The following is an 11,836-nucleotide window of genomic DNA, read 5'->3' as shown; positions in this document are numbered from 1 at the left end:
TGTCTACATTAGGGACACACCTAAAGGCTCTGTAAAGACCTGACAGACTACACTACTGTCTACATTAGGGACACACCTAAAGGCTCTGTAAAGATCTGACAGACTACACTACTGTCTACATTAGATCTGACAGACTACACTACTGTCTACATTAGGGACACACATAAAGGCTCTGTAAAGATCTGACAGACTACACTACTGTCTACATTAGGGACACACCTAAAGGCTCTGTAAAGATCTGACAGACTACACTACTGTCTACATTAGGGACACACATAAAGGCTCTGTAAAGATCTGACAGACTACACTACTGTCTACATTAGGGACACACATAAAGGCTCTGTAAAGATCTGACAGACTACACTACTGTCTACATTAGGGACACACCTAAAGGCTCTGTAAAGATCTGACAGACTACACTACTGTCTACATTAGGGACACACACAAAGGCTCTGTAAAGATCTGACAGACTACACTACTGTCTACATTAGGGACACACATAAAGGCTCTGTAAAGATCTGAAAGACTACACTACTGTCTACATTAGATCTGACAGACTACACTACTGTCTACATTAGGGACACACATAAAGGCTCTGTAAAGATCTGACAGACTACACTACTGTCTACATTAGGGACACACATAAAGGCTCTGTAAAGATCTGACAGACTACACTACTGTCTACATTAGGGACACACATAAAGGCTCTGTAAAGATCTGACAGACTACACTAATGTCTACATTAGATCTGACAGACTACACTACTGTCTACATTAGGGACACACCTAAAGGCTCTGTAAAGACCTGACAGACTACACTACTGTCTACATTAGGGACACACCTAAAGGCTCTGTAAAGATCTGACAGACTACACTACTGTCTACATTAGATCTGACAGACTACACTACTGTCTACATTAGGGACACACATAAAGGCTCTGTAAAGATCTGACAGACTACACTACTGTCTACATTAGGGACACACCTAAAGGCTCTGTAAAGATCTGACAGACTACACTACTGTCTACATTAGGGACACACATAAAGGCTCTGTAAAGATCTGACAGACTACACTACTGTCTACATTAGGGACACACATAAAGGCTCTGTAAAGATCTGACAGACTACACTACTGTCTACATTAGGGACACACCTAAAGGCTCTGTAAAGATCTGACAGACTACACTACTGTCTACATTAGGGACACACACAAAGGCTCTGTAAAGATCTGACAGACTACACTACTGTCTACATTAGGGACACACATAAAGGCTCTGTAAAGATCTGAAAGACTACACTACTGTCTACATTAGATCTGACAGACTACACTACTGTCTACATTAGGGACACACATAAAGGCTCTGTAAAGATCTGACAGACTACACTACTGTCTACATTAGGGACACACATAAAGGCTCTGTAAAGATCTGACAGACTACACTACTGTCTACATTAGGGACACACATAAAGGCTCTGTAAAGATCTGACAGACTACACTACTGTCTACATTAGATCTGACAGACTACACTACTGTCTACATTAGGGACACACCTAAAGGCTCTGTAAAGACCTGACAGACTACACTACTGTCTACATTAGGGACACACCTAAAGGCTCTGTAAAGATCTGACAGACTACACTACTGTCTACATTAGATCTGACAGACTACACTACTGTCTACATTAGGGACACACATAAAGGCTCTGTAAAGATCTGACAGACTACACTACTGTCTACATTAGGGACACACCTAAAGGCTCTGTAAAGATCTGACAGACTACACTACTGTCTACATTAGGGACACACATAAAGGCTCTGTAAAGATCTGACAGACTACACTACTGTCTACATTAGGGACACACATAAAGGCTCTGTAAAGATCTGACAGACTACACTACTGTCTACATTAGGGACACACCTAAAGGCTCTGTAAAGATCTGACAGACTACACTACTGTCTACATTAGGGACACACACAAAGGCTCTGTAAAGATCTGACAGACTACACTACTGTCTACATTAGGGACACACATAAAGGCTCTGTAAAGATCTGAAAGACTACACTACTGTCTACATTAGATCTGACAGACTACACTACTGTCTACATTAGGGACACACATAAAGGCTCTGTAAAGATCTGACAGACTACACTACTGTCTACATTAGGGACACACATAAAGGCTCTGTAAAGATCTGACAGACTACACTACTGTCTACATTAGGGACACACACAAAGGCTCTGTAAAGATCTGACAGACTACACTAATGTCTACATTAGATCTGACAGACTACACTACTGTCTACATTAGGGACACACCTAAAGGCTCTGTAAAGACCTGACAGACTACACTACTGTCTACATTAGGGACACACCTAAAGGCTCTGTAAAGATCTGACAGACTACACTACTGTCTACATTAGATCTGACAGACTACACTACTGTCTACATTAGGGACACACATAAAGGCTCTGTAAAGATCTGACAGACTACACTACTGTCTACATTAGGGACACACCTAAAGGCTCTGTAAAGATCTGACAGACTACACTACTGTCTACATTAGGGACACACATAAAGGCTCTGTAAAGATCTGACAGACTACACTACTGTCTACATTAGGGACACACATAAAGGCTCTGTAAAGATCTGACAGACTACACTACTGTCTACATTAGGGACACACCTAAAGGCTCTGTAAAGATCTGACAGACTACACTACTGTCTACATTAGGGACACACACAAAGGCTCTGTAAAGATCTGACAGACTACACTACTGTCTACATTAGGGACACACATAAAGGCTCTGTAAAGATCTGAAAGACTACACTACTGTCTACATTAGATCTGACAGACTACACTACTGTCTACATTAGGGACACACATAAAGGCTCTGTAAAGATCTGACAGACTACACTACTGTCTACATTAGGGACACACATAAAGGCTCTGTAAAGATCTGACAGACTACACTACTGTCTACATTAGGGACACACATAAAGGCTCTGTAAAGATCTGACAGACTACACTACTGTCTACATTAGATCTGACAGACTACACTACTGTCTACATTAGGGACACACCTAAAGGCTCTGTAAAGACCTGACAGACTACACTACTGTCTACATTAGGGACACACCTAAAGGCTCTGTAAAGATCTGACAGACTACACTACTGTCTACATTAGATCTGACAGACTACACTACTGTCTACATTAGGGACACACATAAAGGCTCTGTAAAGATCTGACAGACTACACTACTGTCTACATTAGGGACACACCTAAAGGCTCTGTAAAGATCTGACAGACTACACTACTGTCTACATTAGGGACACACATAAAGGCTCTGTAAAGATCTGACAGACTACACTACTGTCTACATTAGGGACACACATAAAGGCTCTGTAAAGATCTGACAGACTACACTACTGTCTACATTAGGGACACACCTAAAGGCTCTGTAAAGATCTGACAGACTACACTACTGTCTACATTAGGGACACACCTAAAGGCTCTGTAAAGATCTGACAGACTACACTACTGTCTACATTAGGGACACACATAAAGGCTCTGTAAAGATCTGAAAGACTACACTACTGTCTACATTAGATCTGACAGACTACACTACTGTCTACATTAGGGACACACATAAAGGCTCTGTAAAGATCTGACAGACTACACTACTGTCTACATTAGGGACACACATAAAGGCTCTGTAAAGATCTGACAGACTACACTACTGTCTACATTAGGGACACACATAAAGGCTCTGTAAAGATCTGACAGACTACACTACTGTTTACATTAGATCTGACAGACTACACTACTGTCTACATTAGGGACACACCTAAAGGCTCTGTAAAGACCTGACAGACTACACTACTGTCTACATTAGGGACACACCTAAAGGCTCTGTAAAGATCTGACAGACTACACTACTGTCTACATTAGATCTGACAGACTACACTACTGTCTACATTAGGGACACACATAAAGGCTCTGTAAAGATCTGACAGACTACACTACTGTCTACATTAGGGACACACCTAAAGGCTCTGTAAAGATCTGACAGACTACACTACTGTCTACATTAGGGACACACACAAAGGCTCTGTAAAGATCTGACAGACTACACTACTGTCTACATTAGGGACACACATAAAGGCTCTGTAAAGATCTGAAAGACTACACTACTGTCTACATTAGATCTGACAGACTACATGTTACGGTGCGTGAATGAGGACCCAAAAGCGAATTAACGTAAACAGAACTTCTTTAATAACAAAACATAGGTAGGCTCAGATGGACCGGCAGATTCCGACAGGACAGGACAAGGTTGCAGCAAACATGACGATAGTCTGGTTCAGGCATGAAAAACACAAACAAGAATCCGACAAAGACAGGAACAAAAACAGAGAGAGATATAGAGGACTAATCAGAGGGAAAAAGGGAACAGGTGGGAAAAGGGGTGACGAGGTAGTTAGGAGGAGACAAGGAACAGCTGGGGGAAAGAGGGGGAGAAAAGGTAACCTAATAACGACCAGCAGAGGGAGACAGGGTGAAGGGAGAGGACAGAAACAAGACACAACATGACAATACATGACAGTACCCCCCCACTCACCGAGCGCCTCCTGGCGCACTCGAGGAGGAAACCTGGCGGCAACGGAGGAAATCATCGATCAGCGCACGGTCCAGCACGTCCCGAGAGGGAACCCAACTCCTCTCCTCAGGACCGTACCCCTCCCAATCTACTAGGTACTGATGACCACGGCCCCGAGGACGCATGTCCAAAATCCTACGGACCCTGTAGATGGGTGCGCCCTCGACAAGGATGGGGGGGGGGGGAAGACGAGCGGGGGCGCGAAGAACGGGCTTGACACAGGAGACATGGAAGACCGGGTGGACGCGACGAAGATATCGCGGAAGAAGAAGTCGCACTGCGACAGGATTAATGATCCGAGAAATACGGAACGGACCAATGAACCGCGGGGTCAACTTGCGAGAAGCGGTCTTAAGGGGAAGGTTCTGAGTGGAGAGCCAAACTCTCTGACCGCGACAATATCTAGGACTCTTAGTTCTACGCTTATTAGCAGCTCTCACAGTCTGCGCCCTATAACGGCAAAGTGCAGACCTGACCCTCTTCCAGGTGCGCTCGCAACGTTGGACAAAAGCCTGAGCGGAGGGGACGCTGGACTCGGCGAACTGAGATGAGAACAGCGGAGGCTGGTACCCGAGGCTACTCTGAAAAGGAGATAGCCCGGTCGCAGACGAAGGAAGCGAGTTGTGGGCGTATTCTGCCCAGGGGAGCTGTTCTGACCAAGACGCAGGGTTGCGAAAAGAAAGACTGCGTAAGATGCGACCAATAGTCTGATTGGCCCGTTCTGCTTGACCGTTAGACTGGGGGTGAAAGCCGGAAGAGAGACTGACGGAAGCCCCAATCAAACGGCAAAACTCCCTCCAAAATTGAGACGTGAATTGCGGACCTCTGTCCGAAACGACGTCTGACGGAAGGCCATGAATTCTGAAAACATTCTCGATGATGATTTGTGCCGTCTCTTTAGCAGAAGGAAGCTTAGCAAGGGGAATAAAATGAGCCGCCTTAGAGAACCTGTCGACAACCGTAAGAATAACAGTCTTCCCCGCTGACGAAGGCAGTCCGGTGACAAAATCTAAGGCGATGTGAGACCACGGTCGAGAGGGAATGGGAAGCGGCCTGAGACGGCCGGCAGGAGGGGAGTTACCGGACTTAGTCTGCGCGCAGACCGAACAAGCAGCCACGAAGCGACGCGTGTCATGCTCCCGGGTGGGCCACCAAAAACGCTGGCGAATGGAAGCAAGCGTACCCCGAACGCCAGGATGGCCGGCTAACTTGGCAGAGTGAGCCCACTGAAGAACGGCCAGACGAGTAGGAACGGGAACGAAAAGAAGGTTCCTAGGACAAGCGCGCGGCGACGGAGTTTGAGTGAGTGCTTGCTTTACCTGCCTCTCAATTCCCCAGACAGTCAACCCGACAACACGCCCCTCAGGGAGAATCCCCTCGGGGTCAGTGGAGGCTACTGAAGAACTGAAGAGACGAGATAAAGCATCAGGCTTGGTGTTCTTAGAGCCCGGACGATAAGAAATCACGAACTCGAAACGAGCGAAAAACAGCGCCCAGCGCGCCTGACGCGCATTAAGTCGTTTGGCAGAACGGATGTACTCAAGGTTCCTATGGTCAGTCCAAACGACAAAAGGAACGGTCGCCCCCTCCAACCACTGTCGCCATTCGCCTAGGGCTAAGCGGATGGCGAGCAGTTCGCGGTTTCCCACATCATAGTTACGTTCCGACGGCGACAGGCGATGAGAAAAATACGCGCAAGGGTGGACCTTGTCGTCAGAGAGGGAGCGCTGAGAAAGAATGGCTCCCACGCCCACCTCTGACGCGTCAACCTCGACAACGAACTGTCTAGTGACGTCAGGTGTAACAAGGATAGGTGCGGATGTAAAACGATTCTTGAGGAGATCAAAAGCTCCCTGGGCGGAAACGGACCACTTAAAGCACGTCTTGACAGAAGTAAGGGCTGTGAGAGGAGCTGCCACCTGACCGAAATTACGGATGAAACGACGATAGAAGTTCGCGAAGCCGAGAAAGCGCTGCAGCTCGACGCGTGACTTAGGGACGGGCCAATCAATGACAGCTTGGACCTTAGCGGGATCCATCTTAATGCCTTCAGCGGAAATAACAGAACCGAGAAATGTGACGGAGGAGGCATGAAAAGAGCACTTCTCAGCCTTCACAAAAAGACAATTCTCTAAAAGGCGCTGGAGGACACGTCGAACGTGCTGAACATGAATCTGGAGTGACGGTGAAAAAATCAGGATATCGTCAAGGTAAACGAAAACAAAGATGTTCAGCATGTCTCTCAGGACATCATTGACTAATGCCTGAAAGACAGCTGGAGCGTTAGCGAGGCCGAAAGGAAGAACCCGGTATTCAAAGTGCCCTAACGGAGTGTTAAACGCCGTCTTCCACTCGTCCCCCTCCTTGATGCGCACGAGATGGTAAGCGTTACGAAGGTCCAACTTAGTGAAAAACCTGGCTCCCTGCAGGATCTCGAAGGCTGAAGACATAAGAGGAAGCGGATAACGATTCTTCACTGTTATGTCATTCAGCCCTCGATAATCTATGCAGGGGCGCAGGGACCCGTCCTTCTTCTTAACAAAAAAAACCCCCGCTCCGGCGGGAGAGGAGGAGGGGACTATGGTACCGGCGGCAAGAGCTACAGACAAATAATCTTCGAGAGCCTTACGTTCGGGAGCCGACAGAGAGTATAGTCTACCCCGGGGGGGAGTGGTTCCCGGAAGGAGATCAATACTACAATCATACGACCGGTGTGGGGGAAGAGAGGTGGCCCTGGACCGACTGAACACCGTGCGCAGATCGTGATATTCCTCCGGCACCCCTGTCAAATCACCAGGCTCCTCCTGTGAAGAAGAGACAGAGGAAACAGGAGGGATAGCAGACATTAAACATTTCACATGACAAGAGACGTTCCAGGAGAGGATAGAATTACTAGACCAATTAATGGAAGGATTATGACAAACTAGCCAGGGATGGCCCAAAACAACAGGTGTAAAAGGTGAACGAAAAATTAAAAAAGAAATGGTTTCGCTATGATTACCAGAAACAGTGAGGGTTAAAGGTAGCGTCTCACGCTGAATCCTGGGGAGAGGACTACCATCCAGGGCGAACAAGGCCGTGGACTCCCTTAACTGTCTGAGAGGAATGTCATGTTCCCGAGCCCAGGTCTCGTCCATAAAACAGCCCTCCGCCCCAGAGTCTATTAAGGCACTGCAGGAAGCTGACGAACCGGTCCAGCGTAGATGGACCGACAAGGTAGTGCAGGATCTTGAAGGAGAGACAGGAGTAGTAGCGCTCACCAGTAGCCCTCCGCTTACTGATGAGCTCTGGCTTTTAATGGACATGAAGTGACAAAATGACCAGCAGAACCGCAATAGAGACAGAGGCGGTTGGTGATTCTCCGTTCCCTCTCCTTAGTCGAGATGCGGATACCTCCCAGCTGCATAGGCTCAGCACCCGAGCCGGCAGAGGAAGATGGTAGTGATGCGGAGAGGGGGTCAACGGAGAACGTGAGCTCCTTTCCTCGAGCTCGGTGACGAAGATCAACCCGTCGCTCAATGCGAATAGCGAGTTCAATCAAGGAATCCACGCTGGAAGGAACCTCCCGGGAGAGAATCTCATCCTTTACCTCTGCGCGGAGACCCTCCAGAAAACGAGCGAGCAAAGCCGGCTCGTTCCAGCCACTGGAGGCAGCAAGAGTGCGAAACTCAATAGAGTAGTCTGTTATGGATCGATTACCTTGACATAGGGAAGACAGGGCCCTGGAAGCCTCCTCCCCAAAAACAGATCGATCAAAAACCCGTATCATCTCCTCCTTAAAGTCCTGATACTGGTTAGTACACTCAGCCCTTGCCTCCCAGATTGCCGTGCCCCACTCACGAGCCCGTCCAGTAAGGAGAGATATGACGTAGGCGACACGAGCAGTGCTCCTGGAGTAAGTGTTGGGCTGGAGAGAAAACACAATATCACACTGGGTGAGGAACGAGCGGCATTCAGTGGGCTCCCCAGAGTAACACGGCGGGTTATTGATTCTGGGCTCCGGAGATTCGAAAGCCCTGGAAGTGGCCGGTGGATCGAGGCGGAGATGGTGAACCTGTTCTGTGAGGTTGGAGACTTGGGTGGCCAGGGTCTCAACGGCATGTCGAGCAGCAGACAATTCCTGCTCGTGTCTGCCTAGCATCGCTCCCTGGATCTCGACGGCTGAGTGGAGAGGATCCGAAGTCGCTGGGTCCATTCTTGGTCGGATTCTTCTGTTACGGTGCGTGAATGAGGACCCAAAAGCGAATTAACGTAAACAGAACTTCTTTAATAACAAAACATAGGTAGGCTCAGATGGACCGGCAGATTCCGACAGGACAGGACAAGGTTGCAGCAAACATGACGATAGTCTGGTTCAGGCATGAAAAACACAAACAAGAATCCGACAAAGACAGGAACAAAAACAGAGAGAGATATAGAGGACTAATCAGAGGGAAAAAGGGAACAGGTGGGAAAAGGGGTGACGAGGTAGTTAGGAGGAGACAAGGAACAGCTGGGGGAAAGAGGGGGAGAAAAGGTAACCTAATAACGACCAGCAGAGGGAGACAGGGTGAAGGGAGAGGACAGAAACAAGACACAACATGACAATACATGACACTACACTACTGTCTACATTATGGACACACATAAAGGCTCTGTAAAGATCTGACAGACTACACTACTGTCTACATTAGGGACACACATAAAGGCTCTGTAAAGATCTGACAGACTACACTACTGTCTACATTAGGGACACACATAAAGGCTCTGTAAAGATCTGACAGACTACACTACTGTCTACATTAGGGACACACATAAAGGCTCTGTAAAGATCTGACAGACTACACTAATGTCTACATTAGATCTGACAGACTACACTACTGTCTACATTAGGGACACACATAAAGGCTCTGTAAAGATCTGACAGACTACACTACTGTCTACATTAGGGACACACATAAAGGCTCTGTAAAGATCTGACAGACTACACTACTGTCTACATTAGGGACACACATAAAGGCTCTGTAAAGATCTGACAGACTACACTACTGTCTACATTAGATCTGACAGACTACACTACTGTCTACATTAGGGACACACCTAAAGGCTCTGTAAAGACCTGACAGACTACACTACTGTCTACATTAGGGACACACATAAAGGCTCTGTAAAGATCTGACAGACTACACTACTGTCTACATTAGATCTGACAGACTACACTACTGTCTACATTAGGGACACACATAAAGGCTCTGTAAAGATCTGACAGACTACACTACTGTCTACATTAGGGACACACCTAAAGGCTCTGTAAAGATCTGACAGACTACACTACTGTCTACATTAGGGACACACATAAAGGCTCTGTAAAGATCTGACAGACTACACTACTGTCTACATTAGGGACACACATAAAGGCTCTGTAAAGATCTGACAGACTACACTACTGTCTACATTAGGGACACACCTAAAGGCTCTGTAAAGATCTGACAGACTACACTACTGTCTACATTAGGGACACACATAAAGGCTCTGTAAAGATCTGACAGACTACACTACTGTCTACATTAGGGACACACATAAAGGCTCTGAAAAGATCTGAAAGACTATAATACTGTCTACATTAGATCTGACAGACTACACTACTGTCTACATTAGGGACACACATAAAGGCTCTGTAAAGATCTGACAGACTACACTACTGTCTACATTAGGGACACACATAAAGGCTCTGTAAAGATCTGACAGACTACACTACTGTCTACATTAGGGACACACATAAAGGCTCTGTAAAGATCTGACAGACTACACTACTGTCTACATTAGGGACACACATAAAGGCTCTGTAAAGATCTGACAGACTACACTACTGTCTACATTAGGGACACACATAAAGGCTCTGTAAAGATCTGACAGACTACACTACTGTCTACATTAGGGACACACATAAAGGCTCTGTAAAGATCTGACAGACTACACTACTGTCTACATTAGATCTGACAGACTACACTACTGTCTACATTAGGGACACACATAAAGGCTCTGTAAAGATCTGACAGACTACACTACTGTCTACATTAGGGACACACATAAAGGCTCTGTAAAGATCTGACAGACTACACTACTGTCTACATTAGGGACACACATAAAGGCTCTGTAAAGATCTGAAAGACTACACTACTGTCTACATTAGATCTGACAGACTACACTACTGTCTACATTAGGGACACACATAAAGGCTCTGTAAAGATCTGACAGACTACACTACTGTCTACATTAGGGACACACATAAAGGCTCTGTAAAGATCTGACAGACTACACTACTGTCTACATTAGGGACACACATAAAGGCTCTGTAAAGATCTGACAGACTACACTACTGTCTACATTAGGGACACACATAAAGGCTCTGTAAAGATCTGACAGACTACACTACTGTCTACATTAGGGACACACATAAAGGCTCTGTAAAGATCTGACAGACTACACTACTGTCTACATTAGGGACACACATAAAGGCTCTGTAAAGATCTGACAGACTACACTACTGTCTACAGTAGATCTGACAGACTACACTACTGTCTACATTAGGGACACACCTAAAGGCTCTGTAAAGATCTGACAGACTACACTACTGTCTACATTAGGGACACACATAAAGGCTCTGTAAAGATCTGACAGACTACACTACTGTCTACATTAGGGACACACATAAAGGCTCTGTAAAGATCTGACAGACTACACTACTGTCTACATTAGATCTGACAGACTACACTACTGTCTACATTAGGGACACACGTAAAGGCTCTGTAAAGACCTGACAGACTACACTACTGTCTACATTAGGGACACACCTAAAGGCTCTGTAAAGATCTGACAGACTACACTACTGTCTACATTAGATCTGACAGACTACACTACTGTCTACATTAGGGACACACATAAAGGCTCTGTAAAGATCTGACAGACTACACTACTGTCTACATTAGGGACACACCTAAAGGCTCTGTAAAGATCTGACAGACTACACTACTGTCTACATTAGGGACACACATAAAGGCTCTGTAAAGATCTGACAGACTACACTACTGTCTACATTAGGGACACACATAAAGGCTCTGTAAAGATCTGACAGACTACACTACTGTCTACATTAGGGACACACCTAAAGGCTCTGTAAAGATCTGACAGACTACACT

The sequence above is a fragment of the Oncorhynchus mykiss genome, chromosome 2, assembly GCF_013265735.2.
Source record: "Oncorhynchus mykiss isolate Arlee chromosome 2, USDA_OmykA_1.1, whole genome shotgun sequence".
Taxonomy (NCBI): domain Eukaryota; kingdom Metazoa; phylum Chordata; class Actinopteri; order Salmoniformes; family Salmonidae; genus Oncorhynchus; species Oncorhynchus mykiss.
This window is presented reverse-complemented; position numbering follows the sequence as displayed.